The sequence below is a fragment of the Gymnoscopelus microlampas genome (genome assembly GCF_963454915.1).
Source record: "Gymnoscopelus microlampas genome assembly, chromosome: 15".
NCBI classification, from domain to species: domain Eukaryota; kingdom Metazoa; phylum Chordata; class Actinopteri; order Myctophiformes; family Myctophidae; genus Gymnoscopelus; species Gymnoscopelus microlampas.
Genome location: NC_139952.1, coordinates 21,344,487 through 21,367,673, shown reverse-complemented (window position 1 = coordinate 21,367,673; position 23,187 = coordinate 21,344,487). Strand labels below are relative to the sequence as shown.

At 43.5% G+C, this 23,187-nt stretch overlaps 1 protein-coding gene and 1 long non-coding RNA gene across 2 annotated transcripts in view; one reads left to right on the top strand and one right to left on the bottom strand.

The window, feature by feature from the left end:
• The window catches only part of trappc3 (trafficking protein particle complex subunit 3), a 787,905-nt gene that overhangs the window by 749,710 nt on the left and 15,008 nt on the right, over positions 1 to 23,187 (bottom strand). The window lies entirely within an intron of this gene.
• LOC311061548 overlaps positions 13,026 to 23,187 on the top strand; it is a 197,056-nt gene continuing 186,894 nt past the window's right edge. Inside the window, exon 1 of the long non-coding RNA XR_014602412.1 lies at positions 13,026 to 13,077. This is a non-coding gene — a long non-coding RNA (uncharacterized lncRNA). The remainder of the gene's footprint in view (positions 13,078 to 23,187) is intronic.

Here is a 23,187-nt window from a genome sequence, read left to right as displayed (position 1 = left end):
ACAACACAGGGCGGGAAAAAAAGGGGGGAAAAAATGAAAGTGGGTTAGGATGAATCGTCAGACCACTGGAATCGTGTGGAAAACCAAAACAGGGGAAGTTCTCCTCTTCGTGCGTCCTGTCTTCTGCATGCCAGAATGGTGTGTAGCCTTGGCAAACAATCTACTGTAAGACATTACGATTAATCCAATATGGAACAAATATATTTACCAATAATACGATTTAAAAGATTATAAAACAATATGCAAATAATAAATAACTTCCTCTGATTTCTTCTCATTCTCTAGTCTGTTCACATCAACAGTATGTTCCTTTCTTTAAATCTACCTACTATAGGCTTCAGCTTGGTGCTTTTGTAAAGATATCAATGTGGTCTTTTTATGTTGTTTTAGTCCCTTGGGTTTCAGCAGTGCTAACTATTTGTAACAGAAAACCATGGCAGGCTCTCGCCTACCAAAACACCAAACTCTTTCCATACACAGGGACGGGCCAACGTCAGTAAAGACGGTAAAGGCGCGAGAGCCAAGTTCTCCCCGACATGGGTGTATTTTGAGACCCTCCTGCTTCTCTCCGCCCTGCTCAAGGGCAGCAGGGAGTCAGGCAGAGACAAAGACACCACACACATTTGGATGGACCCCACTATCCCACAGATATAATCACCCCTGGAAGACTTTCTGCTAGTCTGTTTCCCATTTCAAACCTCAATGAATCCCATCCTTAGCCTTTAGAAGCACATGGGTGCACAGACACACGCACGTGCACGCACACACACACACACACACAGACACACGCACGTGCGCGCACACAGACACACACCACAGCCTGGAGAGAGGGGGCTACATTCTATGTTGACTCAGTGGAAAATTTTAGAACCACAGAAACAAAGGCATTTGGTGGAAGCAGGGTATAGAACTCATGTATCACAAGTGATCACCCATAGGGCACAAAACGAGAAAGAAAATTGATTGATACTGATGCAGCTACAGTGGAAAGACGAGCAAATATATTTGTACTAATAACTCGTCGTTTACGAAAGTTACAGACCACAATGTGTCAATGTTATGTCCATGACGTACATACTGAAATTAGACCACTCTTCTGTGCACTCAGTAGTGTCACATCTTGGCTACTGAGCCAAAGCTTTGGAGGTTCAAGCTGGAAATATGAAACTTTAGAGGCATTGGTTGGTGCTGGGACAACGGACATTAACCTCAGAGAGCAAATCCGCCTCGTTAATAGATGTGCTGTCAATATGGTCGTCCACCAGAAGAGGTCACATGCACTGTTCAGACCTGAAAGGAGGCCCAAACTAACAACGCTTTAGCCTGTAGTGTATTTTTCTCGTCACAGGAAGGCAGACCCTGCCATGGATTGGTCTATTTAAAGACACGTCATTAGAGGTAAGTCATAGTGAGCTCCGCTCTCTGTTTTTCCATTCTGTGTGTGTGTGTGTGTGTGTGTGTGTGTGTGTGTGTGTGTGTGTGTGTGTGTGTGTGTGTGTGTGTGTGTGTGTGTGTGTGTGTGTGTGTGTGTGTGTGTGTTGGTGAGAATAAAAACATGTTTGTAAGTTGTAAGGTTCGGTCATATGCGCTTGTTTCAAAAACGCTCTTGGCCAGGGGCCTCGTGTTTCCAGTGTGGGTTCCGAGGACGAAAATGGAAACATATTGGAGGCTACACAGTCATAATCCAGCATGTTTATTTAACTCCGAAGGTGTAGGAATGGACCTGTAAGGGTCCATTTTTACCAACCCAAGAGTTAATTTAACACTGTCTTTTTTCTGAGTAGGTAGAGATCCAGCACTTGTATTTTTCATCGGCAATAAGCACCGCTGATTCAGAACAGGGTTACATAACCTAAATTGTGAAACCTTGCGGCCTATAGGGCAGCGAAATGCCACTACCAGTCGTCTTGATTGTGCACTCACAAACAAAACATTATCGCGGTTGTATTTGTTTCAACCTTGAATATTTTCTTTTTACACATTCTTGGCGGTTTCGATTCCAGAGGGCTTACAATACCATTAAGTGCCCTGATAGTTGCAGTGTATAATCAAGAACTGGGAATGGCCCTCCTCTACAGTTTTTTGGCTCCGAGCTGCCCGCCACAGCTGAACGGCAACCAGTCCCGTTGCCTGTGTGCAAAATGTAAATGTTGGGAATCATCAAGTCGGTAACGTCTTCTGCGTTCAGAAATCATCGCAACGGAGGATGGAGCTGAAGGCCAAATTGACCACAGCCATGTGCAACCCCGAAAAAATGGGAATGCCTAACAAAATGTATTCCGCTCCCCTCTGATTTTAATCAAAGCATGCCATCGCAGAAGAAAAAGCTTTTACTATGCAGCTGGATCACAGTGATACTAAACATGTCTCGTTTTTATATTTTTTGCTGTTGGGCAGAAGGAAACCTTGTATCTCCTTATTTCATCTTCTTATGTTTTTTCATGAATTCATTCCGTATTTTATACTCGCTGTGTGACATTATTGAGCAAAAGCAGTGAATGTAGGCCTGGGCCGCAGCGTGGCGGTCCAGGCACCCTAGGCTACAATGCCAGCCTGACAGCTTGTCGCGGGTTCGAGTCCCGAACCCTACGGCCTTTGCTGCGGGTCACTCCCGATCTCTCTCCCCATTTCCTGTCAGTCTACTGTCCTATAAAATAAAGGCATAAAAGCCCCAAAACTAATCTTTAAAAAAAAGACTTTCATTACCTCTACAAAGGTAATGAAAGTAGTCGATCGTAGTAATCGCATAGCGATGCGTTGTGAACTTATTTGGTAGAATGTCGCCTACATATAATGACATGCCCATAATACCGATGCCAGGTTGAAAGTGGTTAAGTCTACCTGTGGGAGACTTAATATCTAAAATAATAATAATATCTAACCAATAAAACGTGTTAATAAGTCGAGCTTGTGACTGAATAATAGCTTCATCGGATCCATTGGAACACAGGTAATGTTTTACCATTTCCTTAAAAGCAACAGTTCTGGACATACAAGGTTTCCGTCCGACAGCTATAATACATAGTGGGATCATCGGAACAGCATACTGTAAGGCCCTGTGTAATTGGACTAGACTGGGATATTGATTGAGGACCGGGCCAGCTTCCAACGGTTTCATTAAATGGATACCAAAGTTCTTGTTACCGTTTATTAGTTTGTCTCCATTATTGATTGCAGTATTTCACATAATAGTTCTTTGATTATGCCAAATGGACAGCTGTTCGGTGACTATCAAGTAGGTAAAAGTCGCCTCGTCTCCATTTCCAACAATCTGTTTATCATTCAGAAATTTCCCCCCACAGCATAATTTGAGGGGGGAGAGTAAAAGAACGTATGTAAATTTTTCTGTCTGTCGAGTCTGTTTTGAGTAGATTTATGGTATGGTTTACCAATGTGTCCTTGTGTGTTGTAACTGTCAAATCCAAACCATTGCCAGCTGGTACATAAAGACGTGATGTCAGAAAACAATAAATGATAATACGCTGCATATTTTGCCCGGCTAAATGTTTTTAGTCTCCTGCCACCCGCAGTGAAGCCATTACCAATAACATAATAAACCGTTAGGCATTATTACATAATGGGACACATGCCCGCCCGATGTCACGCTCAGCGGTCAGCATTCGTAACAACATTTACATCCAGAAATGAATACAAAATAAACAAATAAATAAAAGCACAGAGGCAGATCTTAAACAAGTGCTTCGGGTTCATGAAAGAATTTTCATACACATATTTTGTCGGGAACTTTCTCCACATTCGTGTCCCCACCTCAGACAGACCGGATCTACAAAACACAACAAGTGATTAGGACAAAAATATAAAAGATGTAAATGGCATCGATTTAGAGTCTCTCCAATTAGGCAATAGGAAACATCTGTATCGGAGGCATGTTGCCAGTGGGAAATTGTACGAAACCAAAAAGAAGAGAAAAAAGCTTCCAGACAGACTCTTGAAAAATCAAAGCTCACTCAATCAAGCCAACTCAACACTAAACATTACCTGTAACGACACAATTGCACAACCATCCAACAAAGAGCCATTACTGCAACAGGACTATGGAGGGGTCATATCGCTGTTGTCGGGCGGAAACCTCGTATGCAGTGTTGCCAGATTCTGTAACAAGCAACCAGGTCTAGGAAAACAAGCCCAAAAGAAGCGACTATGGGCCACTTGAGCACTTTAAACATATACGTCAGGTATATGAAAATAGTGACGTGTTGTGAGCTTGTAGATCTGCTATTTTCAAATAAAATCTTGGGCGGAAATTATGATAAGCAGACCTGGCAACGCTGCTTGTATGTCCAAAACCCTTACTTTTCCGGCAACGGAACAAAGAACCTGTGTTCCAATGGATCCACGGTAGCTATTATTTAGTCACAGAGGCTCTTGTTAATACTTTTCATAACCCACAAACAGATTAACCTAAAACCCACAAACAGATTAATAACCACTTTCACATTCAAAATGTCCACCAAAAAAAAAAAAGTTGTAAGCTTGTAGATCAGCTATTGTCGCTACTTTTGCGAGACACTCTTGTACCACGATGTAGGGCATTCATTTCCGGGGGGAAATATGGAGAGACAAGGTTTCTGCGCAACAGCAACGATATGGGAAAAACCTTGACACATTTTCAGTTGTCTTTCTGATACAGACTGCATGCCTGTATCCTTTATATGTGTTCACGTCCATGAGAAAATCCCTGTTCCATTCAACAATGATCAGCATAGGGTTTAAGGCGGGGGTCTTCAACGTTTTTCAGGCCAAGGACCCCTTAGCAGAGAGAGAGATGAAGTATAGGGACCCCCACTACATATTGTTTAAAACTATGTTGCAGATCAAACTTTTTCATATATGTCATATATAGTTGGATTCATGCTAATGTGTATTTTTGGAGAGTTAACCTTTCAAACCCTCTATATTTTGTCAACTTGACCGTTGCCTCTGTACTTGGTCTGCTCTTTCTCCCTCTACACCAACTCAGAAAATCCAAATTTTCGATCTACAAGCTCACAACGCCTCGCAGCACGAGGCGTTGTGAGCTTGTAGATCTGCTATTTTCGGCTATAATGTTCCCTATCACACAGCGATTTGGCGGACCCCTTGTAGTAACTCTGAGGACGCCCTACAATCACGGACCCCCTGTTGAAGAAGATGAGAGGATAGGAGAGGGCCTGTGTGTTTTGCTCTAATAAACGTTTTAATTGCAAGTATAGACATAGATATTGTGTAGAAGAACGATGCCTGATTTATACTTTGTACTCTGATTTTATACTGTGCCAAAAATAGCAAATCCTCAAGCTTACAACGTGTCACATCACGTGGCATTGTGAGTGTGTAAATCGGCTATTTTTGGAACCATCGTACTGATTTCCTACCAACTATAGGTAGGAATCAGGCTTCAAGTTTCACCACACGTCTCTCCACTCCCAACCGCGCACACACACGCACACACACACACACACACACACACACACACACACACACACACACACACACACACACACACACACACACACACACACACACACACACACACACACACACACACACACACACACACACACACACACACGCGCCCCCCCTTCAAACACCATGGTCAGCACCAGCTCAGCATGTCTGCAGAGTTCAGCAGGTAGGACAAATACCCTTTTAGAGGCCCGCCGCTGAAATCTCTGGGGCTTTGGAGCGCGCCATCAGTCCAGCCCTTCAAAACGCTCCCCAAATCCTGGAGATCACTCTGAGAGGGAACATCTGTGGCCGTGGAAGGAAAGGGCTGCAGATGAGAACTGACTCTGTGCGTGTGCGTGTGTGTGTGTGTGTGTGTGTGTGTGTGTGTGTGTGTGTGTGTGTGTGTGTGTGTGTGTGTGCTCACGCACATGCACGTGCACACCACAGGGTGGCACACTTTCGGTTCCCCAAATTCCCACAATCATAATATTTCTCATTGGGAAGAGTGGGGCTGTTTGCAAGGCAGCCTGCTATAATTGGGATCATGTGTGAGGGAAGGATGAGGAGGTGTGTGTGTGTGTGTGTGTGTGTGTGTGTGTGTGTGTGTGTGTGTGTGTGTGTGTGTGTGTGTGTGTGTGTGTGTGTGTGTGTGTGTGTGTGTGTGTGTGTGTGTGTGTGTGTGTGTACTTGCATTACTATAGCCGTGGGGCCAAATGTCCCCACAAGTATGGCATTATGTGAGATATAGACATTGTGAGGACCAGTCTCCTTGGTCACCACAAGAGAAATGGTTGTTTTATGGTTAAACAAAAAGATTTGGGAAGTTAGGGTTATACAATTAGGAAAAGATTCCTGTGTGTGTGCGTGTGTGTGCCATTATTTTCCCATTTTCTCTACCCTGCCACAATGGCTCATCAAAGCACCAAATGCCTGCAATTGGACAAAAACACCCACTGGGCATAAATATCAAGCGCACGTAAGAGTTTTCTATCGATTACGTCAGCCCATGGAGACTTGAATTCATGGATATTGTTTTGTTTTCATCACATTCGGCATTCCTAAGCCAATAATTTGATGACCAGCGGACCGGTAGGCAGCGGCTCCAGTAGGAGACACAAAGGAGACTCTTTGTGTCTCCTACCGGAACCGCTGGTCATGAAATTATTGGCTTAGGAATGCGACAAAAACAAAAAAACTTCCATGAATTCAAGTCTCCATGGGGTGACTAATCGATAGATAAAAAATCTTTTTGGGGGGTGAACTATCCCTTTAAGTGTTTATACTGCGCCCCACCGAATATAGCACCGAAGGAGCTCGCACAACGCCTCGCGCTGCAACGTGTTGTAGAGCTTGTAGATGCGCTACTTTCGGTGCAACACAACACTGGCACGCAACCATACGCACGAACCAGGCTTCAAGCGTTGCAATTCATTCTTTGGCTTGCATGCCCTATTGGATTTGTGTTGTTTTCCCCCCACATTCACTTACAAGGTAGGTGTGTGTGGGTGGAGTGCAGAGCCGCCAGTTTATTCACAATCAAAATTCTTTTTTTTTGTTACAAGAACTGCACTCAATTGAGCGAGGGTTTTCCTGTCCGTGTGTTTGTACAAGTGCATGGATTCCAGTGAATACTAACAGAGACATGGTAATAACCAGTAATGATGTATATATAAACTCTTGTATTATATCAGTGTTATCCACTCCCATGTGATTCATTCGAATGAATACACACGCGCGCAGACACTCGCACACACACTTGCACGCACACACACACACACACACACACACACACACACACCACACACACACACACACACACACACACACACACACACACACACACACACAGTGTTTCAAACTTACCACAAATAGTGTGTGTTTCACACTCACCACAAACTGTGTGTGTGTGTGTGTGTGTGTGTGTGTGTGTGTGTGTGTGTGTGTGTGTGTGTGTGTGTGTGTGTGTGTGTGTGTGTGTGTGTGTCGTGTGCGTATGTGTGCGTATGTGTGTGCGCTACACTATACACACACTGACTGACAGCTTGAATGGATTCAGCCTATCTGTTCCCATCAGGTGTGATGGCTGGCTTGCTGAAGGGTTAAATCCTAGACCCTACTCTAAACACAGAGCCGGGTGTATATTTAAACAGGTTGTTGCCAAGTAGCCAAGGAAAGCAGGAATTTGTGACCACCTCAGCAAACAGCACGATTAAAAGGATTTGCCATCGATTTCTTGGTTAAAGTTACAGTGGAAATATTTGGACAAAAGGCCGCTATCAACATGAATTACCACTGACATGTTTGCACGTTTGCAGAAGAGAAAAAGAGCTAGGCTATATAAGCTCAGAGAAAACAGAGGGAAAACACCAGTGGCAGGCGGAAAAAGAAAGAAAGAAAGAAAGAAAGAAAGAAAGAAAGAAAGAAAGAAAAACAAAAGGAGAGTAGTTGAAGGTAGAAGTGTGTGGTTGTGGCACAGTGGAGACCAGGTACAGCAAAATGTAGGCCTACTTTTCTTAAGGATAATACAGGCCTCTAGCTCCCTCTCTTCTCTCTCTTTCTCTCACTCCCTGCGTCTATCTGCCGTTCTTTCTCTTCCTCTCTCTCCGTCTCTCTCTCCCTCTCTTCCATTCCTCTCTCTTGGCTCAGAGAGAGGGAGGGTTTTCCTGTCCATGTGGAGGAAAAACAAGAAGGAACAGAGGAAGGGAGGAATGAGCCGAGGTAACACTAGCCATTGAGGTGGCCCTCGAGCAGGCAGGGTCCAAATCCTACTCCAACCCCCCCCCCTCACCTCCCACACCCCCTCTCTTTTCTCTTGCATCATCTCTCGTTCTCTCCGTCGCTCAACCCCTGTCTCTTCTCTTCGCTCTCGTTTCAATTACACTTAATTCATTTCATTACACTTAAATTGGCATAAATGTTACTTAAATAGAGTATTGACAACACATTATCTGTGCATGTAGTTTTTTTGTGTTTTTTCCTCCCACTCTCCCCTCTCTCTTCCTCGTGCACGCTTAGTTATTACACACGTACGTATGGAAGCGCCTGCCGCGCACACGCCTCACGCCGGCGGTCGGGGTGGGGTCTATATATCTCTGGACACCGCGAAAAGCCTCTCCCTGTTCGACCACAGCTATGTTACATGCCAGTGGGTGTCAGCTTTAGAAAAATAAAGCAGCGTATGGGCTCGGTCCAGCCTCTCGTATATGAAGCACATGTCTGCAAACACATTCCAAGGGCAGGGACTCAGTCGCACTCTTGCTGTATTTTAGTTCTTTTATACTTTGCTGCAGCGCGAAGGCTTCTGTTTCATATAGGACCCATGTTTGGGTCGCGGAACAATTTTTATGGGTTTGCGAGTAAATATCCCCTTTTTTTTCGTTTACAAAAAAAATGCATCGCAACTTTTCATCAATTAAAAACAATTACAACATTTTTCAAAAGTATTTCATAGGCTAAATAAAAATGAAGAATAATAATAATGTCCATAAATAAATAAAAACAACGTTCAAAAACTAGTGAAAAAAGCAGATCTACAAGCTCACAAAGCGTTGCTTCGCGTCGCGTTGTGAGATTGTAGATCTGCTATTTTCACCCCGGAAAAAACGTCATATTTCTCTTCTTGGGTCTTGAGCTAAAAAGGTTTGGGAACCACTGCTCTTACGAACGCAAAAATGTGATTTTCTAACTTACAAATTGTTGGGAGACACCGAGGGTAGTGTGCTGAGATTGATTTACGGCATCGCAGGATATGGGATACGACTGTCACTGTCAGACACGTATTAGTCTCCGTTTACGTCTGGAATTCACTCTCTTTCCGCAGCCTTTCCATCAATGTGTCGCGCTCTTTCCCCTAACACTCATGCCTAATTCATACCCTGGCACACACACCGGCGTCCCAGGCCAAAAATAGCAGATCTACAAGCTCACAACGTGGTGCAATTCACCATGTTGTGAGCTTGGAAATCGGCTATTGGTGGCACAGGACACGTTTATAGGACTAATTATAAATCAGGCTTCAGTGTCTCTCACCCATTCAATTCTTCACTCTCTGTCTCGGGCTCCCCCACCCCACCTTTCTCTCTCTGTCTCTCTCCTTCTCTCTCTCTTTTGCCCACTCTCTCTCTCTGGGGTCAATTGCAGTGGTGGAAAAAGTACTCAAATGTTTTACTTAAAAGTATCAATACTACAGTGAAGTAATCTGTTACAAGTAAAAGTCCGGAATTCAAAATTTACTTGAGTAAAAGTACAAAAGTATTGGTATCAAAATGTACTTAAAGTACCAAAAGTGAAAGTAACAAAAGTGAAAGTAACATGTTTGAAAATAGCAGATCTACAAGCTCACAACGTGTCGCATCGCGACGCGTTGTGAGCTTGTAGATCGGCTATTTTCAAATAGCCACGGTATAAAATAGGGCTAAAGAGGTTAATGTATGTCTTCAGATATAATCATTAATATCTGCGAAGTAACTAGTAACTAAAAGTTTTCAAATAATTGTAGTGTAGTAAAAGTGCAATATTTGCCTCTGAGATGCAGTGGAGTAGAATTAAAAGTATTGAACATTGGAAATACTCCAGTAAAGTAGAAGTATCTCAAAATTGTACTTAAGGACAGTACTTGAGCAAATGTATTTACAGTACATTCTGTGTCTCTAGTGACTTTACACCACTGCCCATGGAGTGTTACAGCGCCGCAGAGGATGAATATGGATTCCATAAAGCAGTCCGTTATACAAACTTCTTTCCAATTCCACATTGAGCACCTGGTTAAATATTATTCCAGCAATGCTTTGGTGACGTCCTCACACAACAAGAAAGTATGCACTTCTGTCCGAAGACAGAATACTTGGAGGTGATTAACGACCTGAGGCCAAACTCTGCCGCTTATGCGATCTGTGAAAGGGACATTACGGGTCGATTTGAAACTCATAAGGAAAATGTTCTATGACGGCCTAACTTATAGAACATTATGCGTAGTTATTATTACACACTATAAAGTCTATAATGTGGTATGCCACTATTTATAAGTAGGCAATGATTTATTTGGGCCTGTGTCCACAGAAAGTGTTTTTTTTTTTTTTTAAGCTACGAGTGCCTTTGTGCTATTAATGTCTTTGGTAAAGACAGGTAAGACTACTCCTCTTCCGAGCCAATTTGGTCAATTTGGGGTGGAGGTTCTTCCTTGGCCTACTGGGAGTGAGCGGGCAAAGTTTAACTCTTATAACTGACAGAGTTAACTCTTTAAAGGGACTACACCATGAATTTTAACTTTTTCTTCTTTTTTGTGTGTTTCAGATTCATTTTGTTGCGATCACGTGATTTCTGGGTGTACTCTTCATCATCATAATCATTCACAGGCTGCGGAAGAGTGCCCTCTATCGTAAACCACACCATGACGAGAATCTCGTCATTGGCGGTCTGAGCCTTGGAGTGAAATGACGAGAAATCTCGTCATTGGCAGTCAATGAGACGATCGGTCCAGCGGTGCCCGAGATTAGCTAGACGGCTAGACAGACGGACGGACAGACAGACAGATCAAAGGCACGAAAACATAATCCCCGCCCGGGCCTGGTGGGGATAATAATAAAAAAAAGGGGGGAAAACTGCACAAGAACATTTTTAAACCTGTGGTCTCAGAAGCATCTCTGACTTCTGACAACACTACTGTGCATGAGAACCATGAGAGCAAAATGGTCCTGATGCAAAATCATAATGACAAGACAACAGCGAGCGTGTGACACGCCTGCACAGTCCCTCTCTCTCTCCACCCCAGATGGGATGAGTTATGTTTGGTCGCAGCGCGCCAGAATACTTTGCATTTTGACATGCAACCACAATGGTGTTTTTTTTGGGGTGTGTTTTATGATTCTGTGTGATGAGGATGTCAACTTTTAACTCGGAGGCATCCCGTGACCTTGAATAATCATTTTGAGTTGACGTATTACGTACATGTATATAATGGAATAGAGGGTACTGTAGGTGAGATGTGGGAGGGCCTCTTCGGGGGGTGACTGGGTATCATGAGAAATGGAGGTTTGAGGGGATTTCAGTTTCCTTGATTTCCTTGATTGGTAAATAATCCAATTAATTATGGACTCAATCGTTCATATTTCCTGGCTTAGGACCCCATAGCCCCTATGCTCACACTCAAAGCGGCGCTGATGCTTTGTTGCCAACTCGCTCTGTGCAAATCTGAACAAGCATTGGGAAATCTGAATGCAATCTCCAAGATTACGAATGTAGATTTTTATCTGATTGTCCAGGCTAACCAGCAGTTCAGCTCCCGTAGCCAGGCCCAGGAGCAGTGGTGTAAAGTAACTAAGTACATTTACTCAAGTACTGTACTTATGTACAATTTTGAGGTACTTTTACTTTACTGAGTATTTCCAATTGTCTATACTTTTACTTCTACTCCACTACATCTCAGATCCAAATACTCCACACATTTTTTTTTAACAAGCTCAGTGCAAGCTCATAGTGCGGCACCGAGTGCTGCACTATGAGCTTGTAGATCTGCTAATTCTTTTGAAAAATTGTGAAAATGTGTGCAAATCTTTTGAATATACATTTTTTAAATCTTGGGGGATTTTACAAATGCATTCTAAATCCAATGAGGTTTTTTTTATACTTGTGTTGCTATATATCAGTGGCTCTCAAATTTCTCATTTATTTTTCATGTCAAGGACCACCCAAAATTATGTATTTGTCCGCGATCCCCCCCATCTCAAAATATTTGTTCCAGGGACCCCCAGAAGCAAAGATTTTAGTTAAAAATGTATATATATATATATATTTGCACAGATTTTCACAATTTCCTTTCAAAAATAGCAGATCTACAAGCTCATAGCGCAGCACCGAGTGCCGTGGTATGAGCTTGAAGATCTGCTATTTTTGAATAGCCAAAGAAATCTAAAAGAAATGACACAAGATGCTTTTCCGGATAGAATGGGTTAAAAGAAAGCAACGTCTCTCGTTGACCTCCTCGCGTTTTCACCCCCCCCCCATCCCCCATCCTCAGCCCCTCCCTTCCTCCCCGCGCCTCTCGCCTTGCAGTCTATGGGGAATGAAATATGCAAGCATATAATAGTCGTCTGGGATATAGGATTGAAAGGTTTATGAGGGGCTGTGGGGCTGGGACTCTGTGGTGACTCTCTGGGTCCAGTGTGTTAGACCCCAGTGAGAAGAGAGAGGGAGAGAGAGAGCTGAGGGTGAGAGAGAGGGAGATTTGTTCGAGAGTCAAAGGCAGTGGTGGGAAAAGTACTCAAATGTTTTACTTAAGTCAAAGTATCGATACCGCAATGTAGAGGTACTCTGTTACAAGTAAATGTCCGGAATTCAAAATTCACTTGAGAAAAAGTACAAAAGCATCGGTATGTACTTAACGTACCAAAGGTAAAAGCACTAAAATGTTTGAAAATAGCTGATCTACAAGCTCACAACACGTTGCGATACGACGCGTTAGATACGAGCTTAGATCGGCTATTTTCAAATAGCCTACTGTATGTATAGAATAGGGCTAAAGTGGTTAATGTATGTTTTATAATATAATAATGTATATCTGCAAAGTAACTAAAGTTGTCAAATAATTGTAGTGGAGTAAAAGTACAATATTTGCCTCTGAGATGTAGTGGAGTAGCAGTAAAAGTACTGAAAACTGTAAATACTCCAGAAAAGTAAAAAATACCTAAACATTTTACTTAAATACAGTACTTGAGTAAATGCACTTGGTTACTTTACACCACTGCTCTGGGTCCAGTGTGTTAGACCAGGGAGAAGAGAGAGAGGGTGAGAGAGAGGGAGATTTGTGGAGAGTCAAAGGGATTGTGTAGTCACTCACTGGAAGTGGATTGCATGCTATCAGCGAAAGAACGCAAAGCCAATGAAGAGATATTGTGGGGGCTGGGACGGGGATATGGAGAGAAGTGGAAAATGAATCTGTGGTTTGTGCCAAACACTGCTCTGGAATGAGTGAACGTATCCAGGGTTTTCCTGTGGTTTCACTGTAATTAGGCCACAGGACAAACACACACGCATACAGTACACACACATGTACACTGTACACAGATACACACGTGCGCGCACATTTATGTAGACACATACTGTACAGATACTGAGATACACACAGACACACAAATACACAAATATGTTGTGCACTCTCTCTCTCTCTCTCTCCCTCATAAAGACAGACACACACACACATAATTGTCAACACACGACACCACCACGGATACAGTACATAAAAGCAGTGCAGACTGGCTACTCAGTCCCTCTATCTCTATCCCTCTATGTGTGTGTGTGTGTGTGTGTGTGTGTGTGTGTGTGTGTGTGTGTGTGTGTGTGTGTGTGTGTGTGTGTGTGTGTGTGTGTGTGTGTGTGTGTGTGTGTGTGTGTGTGTGTGTGTGTGTGTGTGTGTGTGTGTGCGTGAGAGAGAGCGAGAGCGTGTGAACAATCCATTTGTGCAGCACCTCAGTCACACACACACACACTTCTGTGTCTCTTGTAATCCCTCTCATACAGTATCTGAGACCAAATTAATCCTAGCCATCCAGAGATGTTCCACAACAGGGGACTGCCCCTCTCTGGTTTCCTCCCCAGAGAGGTTCACTGTACGAGGGGCAGAGGGCTGACCGCCGTTCCCCTATCCTGGAAGATGGCTTTGTTTGCTCTCAGTCATCCAGACAAAGATAATAGAAGCCAATTATCTCGGACCACCGACCTTATAATTACTTTGCGGGATCTCCATGACAATTACCTCGCCGCTGTGGCCAAGAATATAGGAGCTTGTCAGAGGAGAGACATCAGCATCCCCAATTAGAAATTGAGGAGAGAAAAAAAAGCTGCCCCCACACACACACACACACACACACACACACACACACACACACACACACACCACACTGCTTTAGTCTAGAAACAAATGACTCGACAAATCACTGCTTAAACAACCCCTTACCAGGTTACATTAGATCTGCATGTTCTAACCACACCTCTTAACTGGCCAGCGCAATTTAGAAATGGAGAACACAGGGCTTGTGACACGGGGAGAAATTGACACGTGCCTATACAGTAATAATTCATTTTCAATGAGAGGTGATCGGGCAGGTACAGTATAGGGTGGCGCGGGCAATCTGACAGACAAGCAGGCGCGACCCCGTGAAATGGTTGCGTCCGTGCTCGTCTCACACACATGCCCCGGCGACATCAAGAGCTGAATTCTGGTTAACTTTTCTGCACAACGCATAGATCACTTGGCGCGGAGCGATTGTCTGCCAGTGTATTCACATGAGAAGCACAGTGTGACCCCACAGATCCAAGTGGGTGCGTGCGCGTTCCCTGTGTGAAAAGCCATTTAATCTACCCATTAGAAAATGCCAGAGAGACTGATGGCAGCAATAAAGCCAGAATGAGAGAAGGACATAAAGTACAGTAGACCAGTGGTTCTCAACCTGGGGGGACCCACACATGATTTTGAGAGGGTCCCCAGATGACAGTGAAGTGACAATTTAGGACTTTTAAGACCTTTTAAAGAAAAGAAAAGAAAAAGACCATTGTTGCATCAAATTAAATCAACAAACTGGTCAAATATTGGCCAAATTGTCAAATAATATAAGAAGGAGGCAAAAAATGTTTATCTGTGGAACCGAGTTAAACAAAATTGAATGCCTCAACTCCTACATTCCAAGTGGGGGGTCCACAGTTCAAATATTATTATTTTTGGGGGTCACAGCCATAGACTAAAAAAATAAGGTCACGGCCGGAAAAGGTTGAGAACCACTGCAGTAGACAAGACAGAGACAACACACTTGGTCCGGGGCTCATTTCCCCCCATTTTCCCCGCTTTTCCTCGGCTCATGCATCACACAAAGGCAGCACAGGTCTACTCCACCCCTCTCCCATTTCCTCCAGTGACCTCATCTTTCAGTGCCAGTGAGGGTCACTTCTCCCACATCTGTCCCTGTGCCTGCACCCTTGCCCCTTCCATCCAAACATGGGAACCGGCTGACCAACCCGCAGATGGCTCTATGTGGCTTGTAGCCAGGTTAAGCTACAGCCCAGTCTGCCAGCTGATGCTACTGTACAGTAGCTACACTCTGTAGGCCTATAACAGATTTGACAAGCTACAGTCAGAGACATTATCTTTTATGGAGTTTTTCCGATTATTATTTTTTCTATGAATTCCTAAACGCGCTCTTTAAAGCTACTTGCAGTCATAGGCGTCACATGTCTTTGTCTATTCACACCTTCGGCAAAACTGTCTCTTTGTGTCGGGGGCTTTTTCAGAGGACCCGTTGTACCCGTCTGTCTGTCTCTCTTTTGTGCCCATATATGGAGATATCTGTATCAGTCAGTCATGTCCCTTTTATGCCCATATATGGAGATCCATAATGTCATCAGTATATATGCCCATATATGGAGCTGACTCTTGGTTTGTTTATGGTTATGTTGTCAGAGTGACGTGGCCATGGTTTGTTTATGCCTGAGTCAGAATGCCTCTACAGCTCTTTAGTAAAAAGTTTGAAAAAAGTTTCAGGGCGGGATACCAATTTTACTCAATGAGAGAGAACTCATACATGATACAGGATTACAAAAAAAGTCAAACTGGAAGTGAAATCTGCACTTTAAAATACATTAAAATGCAACAATAACAAAACTTTGACAAACAAAAAATAAGTTTGAGCACCACTGACATAGCAACATACGTTTTTCAGAAAACTGTTAGGATTTAGAAGACATTTTTAGAATCGACCTCAGAGTTCTTAATGGGTTAAGTAAGTTAGACCTAAATATAACGGACAACAGATTCAGTGACCACACTTACAGACACACATACACGTAAAGGATTGTTCATTGTGAGAGACACGACGGACACACCTGTTCATATAAGTAGGATTTCCATCCACAACAGAACATGATGTCATACATAGCTCCCTGAGAGGTGGTGTGAGGTAGAGTAAGGCAGCGAGTCGTGAAGCGTGGCCTGTAGAGCGTCCAGGTCGCCCCCACACACCACACACACACGCCAGAGGTGGTGTGATGCATGTGTCACACAGGGACACCTCCGTCATTTTGGACTCAGGCACACGCCATGAAAGCCCCACCGGGCACATAAATCTAGTGCATGGAAATAACAGATAGTTTTCCAAAATGTAGGATCGAGGGCTAATTTGGGGTAGAACGTTAAGTTCTTTTATGGGCTTCTGCTAACACAGTGAGAGGTGCTAATGAATGACCGAATGACTCACACTTCATGGTGACATCCAATGCGTTTTGCCCAGTAGCGGCACCTCTCATTCTTTCCTCGCCGATTCATTCCTCCACAACTTGTTTTTGCTTTTACGGCATTAATGCTTAGCAAAATTCTGTGTAAAAAAGGACCCGCAAGTGTTTTCTCTTGACATACTGTATAGCTCTCTTTCTATCTCTTCCTCCTCCTTCTTCTTCTGAGCAGTAACCCGAAACCACACTTATCCCTTCATGGCTTTTTCTACCTACTAAACTGACTTTTTCCCCATACCCCTGTATCCTTTCATCCTATCCATCCATCCATCTTCACTATACGTTCCTACCCCCCCCCCCCCCCCCCCTTACTTTTCCACTCTGTCCGTGATTCCCCATGTCTTATAGCCAGCATTTCCATATCCCTATGCATGTGTGCAGTGGTGGAAAAGTAAATGTAAGTAAAAGTATCAATACTGCAATGTATTGATACTGTCGCATTGTGAGCTTGTAGATCGGCTATTTTCAAATGGCTGAAATGTATATAGGGCTGAAGTGGTTAATGTACATATTGTAATAATAATCTAAATCTAAACAGTAACTAGTAAATCAAGTTTTCAAATAATTGTAGTGGAGTAAAAGTACAATATTTGCATCTGAGATGTAGTGGAGTAGAAATAAAAGTACTGAAACTTGGAAATACTCCAGTAAAGTAAAAGTACCTAAACATTGAAAGTAGAGTACTTGAGTAAATGTACTTAATTTACACCACTCCATGCGTGTGTAGCAGAGTGGCTCAGAGCTTCTGCCCGACGACCAAAAGCCTAACATCTCCCCTGGCCAAGGGGGAATTCCCCTTTAGAGGCTCGTGGTTAAGATGTTTGGCTTTAGTGTCCCTTTAGAGACCCAGGTTCCAATCCCAGGCGTTACGCGTGCAACCAAAATACAGTATGTTAAGTTTCAATAGGCGTTGAGTGGGTATCCGATGTCTTAAAGGAGCCCAGTGTTGGTTGCTGTTGGGGTGTGAGTCAGTGTGCTTCTCCAAGGTGTGAATTGAGAGAGAGAGAGAGAGAGAGAGGAAGGGAGGCCCCCCGGACCCCGGTGGGTTGCGATGGTGATTGACGGCAGCTCGTTATAATTGTCCGCTTATGTTCAGTCTCCGGAATTCTCCGCGACACCTCCCCTCACATGAGTTATTATTCTATGCCGATTATGTTTTTTCTTCTCTCACCGTTACGTTCTCACACCGGCCCACACCCCCCCCCCCCCCCCCCGTTAGCGCAGAGCGGGTGCCTTCGCTGACATGTTCTCCCATAGAGCTGATGTTATTGCTAATATGGTCGAAAGCTATAGAAAACCAAACACAGCGTGACACAGCACTCCATCACCTGCCCCGGTGATGGAATGACGTCTTCATTTACCCAGCATGCACCGCTCGCCCTGCCCTGCCTCACAACCATAGAGTTATAATATATCGCTCACAACACATGTTGAAAACCAGTGGTGGAAAAAGTACTACATGTTTTTACTTGAGTAAAAGTACAAAAGTATTGGCTTCAAAATATACTTCAAGTACCAAAAGTACTAAAATGTTTGAAAATAGCAGATCTACAAGCTCACAACGCGTCGCGATGCAACGTGACGCGTTTCATAATATCATAATTTATACCTGCAAAGTAACTAGTAACTAAAGTTGTCAAATAATTGTAGTGGAGTAAAAGTACAATATTTTCCTCAGAGATGTAGTGGAGTAGAAGTAGAAGTATTGACAATTGGCAATACTCCACTGAAGTAAAAAATACCTCAAAATTGTACTTAAGTACAGTACTTGAGTAAATGTACTTGTAAGAGTGTGTGTGCACATATATATATGTGATATAAATGTGTATTCGCATATATGTATAGCTGTATATTTTTGGGGTGCATTTCGCCTTTCCGACATGTCGCCTTTCCGACGTTAACGAACCCTATACCTTACCCTAACCCTAACCGCACGCGGAAGCCACTAGTCGGAGTGGCGAGATGTCGGAATGGAAGGAGCACCCCATATTTTTGTGTCGCTGAGGTGACACGCGGAAATAGAGGTGTGAGAGAAACTGTCCACACATTTCTTATTTTATTTTTGAGGCGGAGTATAGTGACCAAGCATGTTTTTTTGAGGCCCCTCGTTGTAAAAGTGGACCAGGCCATACACAGCACCCAGGGCTGGGTGTAAATGAGGGGCTGTGTCTCTGAACAGTCCACTCTTTGAGGTTCCAGAAGGTCGGTCCCACCCTCGCAACTCTGGTTACCACCCTAGCACCCTATAGCCATGGTGGACGGTGGATGCCTTTTGCCTCAGGTATCAACAACACCCCCCTAATCAAGTCCGGTCATTATACTGCTTGTCATTTCAGTCCGGTACGGACAAATCGATTACTTTTGATTGAATGTATTTTACTGGTCTATCTATACCAGTGTTTCCTCCAAATAATCATATTTGAACTGGGGGACCCCCACCCTGAAAAACACTTGGAATGTAGGAGTATGAGGCATCACATTTAGTTTGACCCGGTTCCACAGATAAATAGTGAAAATAGCAGATCTACAAGCTCACAACGCGTCGCAACGCGTGGCGTTGTGAGCTTGTAGATCGGCCGTTTAAAAAATAAATTGCCTCCTTCTTATATTATTTGACAATTTGGCCAATGTTTGACCAGTTTTTATTTGTTGATTACTTTTGATGCAGTAATGGTCATTTTCTTTTCTTTCTTTTTTCTTGTTGAGGTGTTAAAAGTCCTTAAACTGTCACTTCACTGTCATCTGGGGACCCCCCCAAAATCCTTTGGGGTCCCGATCCACAGTTTGAGAACCACTGGCCTATACAAAGGTCAGTTTTCAATCGGGATTTTGCCGTGGTCGTGAGACAGATTTTAGCATTACGGAAACTTGTTGCATTTCCAAAGTGATGTATTTTCTTCTTCTTTTTAAAGATATTGTTGGGTCTTTCCTGCCTTTATTGATAGAACACAGTGGAGGTAGACAGGAAACAGAGAGAAGGGGAGTGAGAAGGGGAGTGACACGCAGCAAAGGTCAATCGGGATGGGGACTCGAACCCGCAACGCGCCGTCAGGCTGCATTAGAGCCTATACGTGGAATGCGCCTGGACCGCTAGGCCAGCGGGCACGCCCCCAAAGTCATGTATTTTCGATTAAGGCAAATCGTATATCTTAATTCTCCTTTCTATTGGCAAAATAAAACTTTAAACAATTTGTTCCAGAGCCATTGCAAGATCATAGCTAATACTATCCGCCATGGACCAAGACATAACAATCTGGTCAATATATCCATTAAAAAAAAGAGTCGTTGTCCTTATCCTCCCCTCATGCATCGCATGTCAGGCCTCATCTTTCCCACACCGACGTCTCCTTGTACTTGTTTAGCGCGTGCCAAAGAAATAAAGATATGTGGAGCTCGACGTGGGATGTTCCGCTGCGGTTCCTGTCAGGATCCTGGTAGAGACACATCTCTTCTAGTTCCAAAAAAACTGACTCCGAGACCGTTCCAGATCGGATTTGGGAGTTTATGTCCGCCGCGAATCACTGCATATCTCCAATGCTACGCGCGCTACACACAGCATGTGCGAAAAGGAACCGATATGTGCTCTAGTGGAAAAAGAAAAAGGATTTGTTTTTGCTGATTATGTTTCACTTTCCCCGGTTGCAATGCTTTCTAAACAATACATCATTTTGAGTGAGCGCAGATGGAATTTTGAATCAATGAAAGCAGATTAATATTGAAAAAATAGAGGGAGAGGAAGTAGACATTATTGGGCTCCGAATGCATCAACATCTTAAATTGCCTCATCGTTAGCGTGAAACACAAGCCTTCGCGTGCTTGGTGGATGCTGGTGGCAGGAAAGACTAACAAACCCAACGAGACTGCTCGGTGACAATCAGCAACAATGCTGTTTATCAAAACCCAGATTCTGTTCTGTTGACAAAAGACACACTTCTGGCAGAAACGGGACCTGGAAAGGATTCGGAGAAAAAAAAAGACGGAGATTTGATATATGTGTGGCTGTAAATGCATCCATGTGTGTTATGTGTGTATGCGTGCACGTGCGCGCGCACGTCTGCCTGTTATGTGGTCGTAACACAGCCGCAGGGAGCAGAATCTGTCTGCCTTATTAATCCTTACTGGAACCATATGATTGTCCTCTTCGCTGGCTAATAACGCCGGAGACGTATTTGTGTGAGTGACGACAGTCGGAGGGAACAGGCGAGGCGACCTGCAGCACGAGAGGACCAGACGCCATCCAACAATATGCCACACAGGTTTAGACTGATCGCTCTCTCTCCCTCTCTCATACCATCAATTACTTTCTCTCTCTCTCTCTCTCTCTCTCACTGACTCACTCTCTCTCTAGAACAGGACGGGGTGGGTGTTATGTCTGGGTCAGATTTGGATCTGAGGACCAGTGGGCTCAACCAGGCGGGCTAATTGGAAAAAGGTCCGTGCCTTATGAGGCCCATGGAGAGTGCTTTCATCACCTCTACTTTGGATCGGGGCGGTGGAAGCACATATGAGCCGCAGTCACACACGCACACAATAAACGTCTGAGCGTCATTTTTACTCTGAAACAGTGGTGGAAAAAGTATTAAACTTTTTTACTTAAAGTATCAATACTGCAATATAGAACTGTTACTGTTACAAGTAAGAGTCCGGAATTCAAAATGTACTTGAGTAGAAGTACAAAAGCATTGGCATCAAAATGTACTTGTAGTACCAAAAATAAAAGTACTCATTATGCAGAATGTCCCATTTCAAGTTCTCAAATGTATACAAATATTTTGAAAATAGCCGATCTACAACCTCACAATGCGGCACATCACGACGCATTGTGAGCTTGTAGATCTGTATATAGAAATGTATATAGGGGTGAGCTTGTAGAAATGTATATAGGGGTGAAGTGGTTAATGTATATTGGTAATAATAATCAAAATCTACAAAGTAACTGAAGTTTTCAAATAATTGTAGTGGAGCAAGAGGAATGGAGGAGATATGTAGATTGAGCTGCACAAGCACTGGACCTGCACACGCTACAGACTGATGAACATATGCACACAATGCATCCCAAAGGTGCATACATGTGCATTTTCCCACGAGACTATCTGATCTGTGCAGTGCATGCATGCACACGTTCACCTAAACATGCACCTACACGCGCGCACACACATGCGCATAAACATGCATATATGCACATATCATGCGCACATCTTGAACACATGCACGTTCAGTATGTACGCAAACACAGGCAGTTTTTCACTCTCCGGGTGGAGTGTGGTCGTGGGCGATCTGAAAAAGAAATCCCCTGCTAATGGGGTGCTAAAAAGCTAGTGCTGCGCTTATGCTAATATTCAATACACACTGCTATTCATTCTTGGCGACCATAGCGCCGTGTTGCCTAAGATTAGCCGTTTTACAACTTCAAACACCTGTAAGCAGAGCATTTAAAAAGGTCTGGCAATAAAACGATAATAGTATGAAATTTCCCTCCTTCTGTGCTAAGCGTGCGAGCGTTCCAACTTTCGCCGCCAATGCAGAATGAACCGTTTCACTAATCTCAATTAGACTCACACAGTGGATCGGCGAGGAGACACGCCGGGTGCACATGGGACCGCCTGATAAATATGGACCATAACATAAAGCTCTCAACACTCACAGGCCTTTGAGTCTCTGCCCAGCAGGTGAACAAGAGGTCCACTGGCAACAACACAAAGACTCTGAATGGACCCGCCACATTGGATATTAACGCTATATTACTGTACCTGTAAAAAAAAAAAGAACACCTGTGGTCATATATAGCTAGGCCTGTCACAATTATTACATAATCGTCTAATTATTTTTGCATAATCGTTCACACATTTTCAAATATTAAAAAAAGCTTGAAATAGCAGATCTACAAGCTTACAACGCGTCAATTTCCGCTTTTTTACATTACTTTTACATACTATTTTACCAAATTATTATGTATGTCAATAATTTATTTGCATATTGAAGTTATTTGTCATATCTGCCCTGCGCAATTTTTGATTACGAAGGCTAAAAGGCGAACAGAAATTGTATTTGCATTCATACTGTATGTCCCAATGTTCAATGCCAAACACAATTAAATCGTTAATCTCAATTATTTGAGATACAAATAATCGTCAACTTAAATTTGTAATCGTGACAGCCCTATAGCAAGAAGTGACCCCCCTTGCAGTATCTCAAAGATGAAGAGACACAGACCAGAGCGGACCAGGCCTTCAGTAAAGCTCAATTTACTGTATATATATCCCATTGCGTGAGGGTGTCACTTGCCAAGAAGAATTGATGCGACCCATTTCTTTTGCTTTGAAGATGCAGTTCTTTTTCACGAGTGACACCGCCATGCAACAGGGTATAAAATGTGGCTTAATGCACGACCATGTGTCCCCACCACTTTGGGGGGGGGGGGGGGGGGGGGGGGGTTGTGTAACTCCCAGCCTAACATTTTTAGAT